Raw genomic sequence first — 320 nt, 5'->3', positions numbered from 1 at the left:
ACTTTTTGAACAATGCACATTTGTTTCTTTTATCTTTAAATTATAAGTTTTCTTATTGTGCAAATAAACCTTTCTCAAAGTATTTTTATTTGTTTTTTCAATATTTCATCTAAAGACTGCTTGAAATATTTATCTAGTATTGGCTTGAAAGCAGCGGGGATAAGGAGTTGGGGTCCGGTTTATTTTTCCCCTCGTTGCCGTGATCGGCGCATCTGGGTGACGCAAGTTTGATGTGCGTTAGTTTGATGTTTCCATTCACACTTGCCCATTCTGAGACGTCAAGCTAACGTTATTAGCACATCAGAGACTTTTCTTTTTTT

At 35.6% G+C, this 320-nt stretch overlaps 1 protein-coding gene across 1 annotated transcript in view; it reads right to left on the bottom strand.

The window, feature by feature from the left end:
* The window catches only part of ticrr (TopBP1-interacting, checkpoint, and replication regulator), a 10194-nt gene that overhangs the window by 9574 nt on the left and 300 nt on the right, over positions 1-320 (bottom strand). The window lies entirely within an intron of this gene.

This window comes from Micropterus dolomieu, linkage group LG22 (genome assembly GCF_021292245.1).
Source record: "Micropterus dolomieu isolate WLL.071019.BEF.003 ecotype Adirondacks linkage group LG22, ASM2129224v1, whole genome shotgun sequence".
Lineage (NCBI taxonomy): Eukaryota > Metazoa > Chordata > Actinopteri > Centrarchiformes > Centrarchidae > Micropterus > Micropterus dolomieu.
Note: the sequence above shows the minus strand (reverse complement) of the source record. Positions and strands in the feature narration are given on the sequence as shown.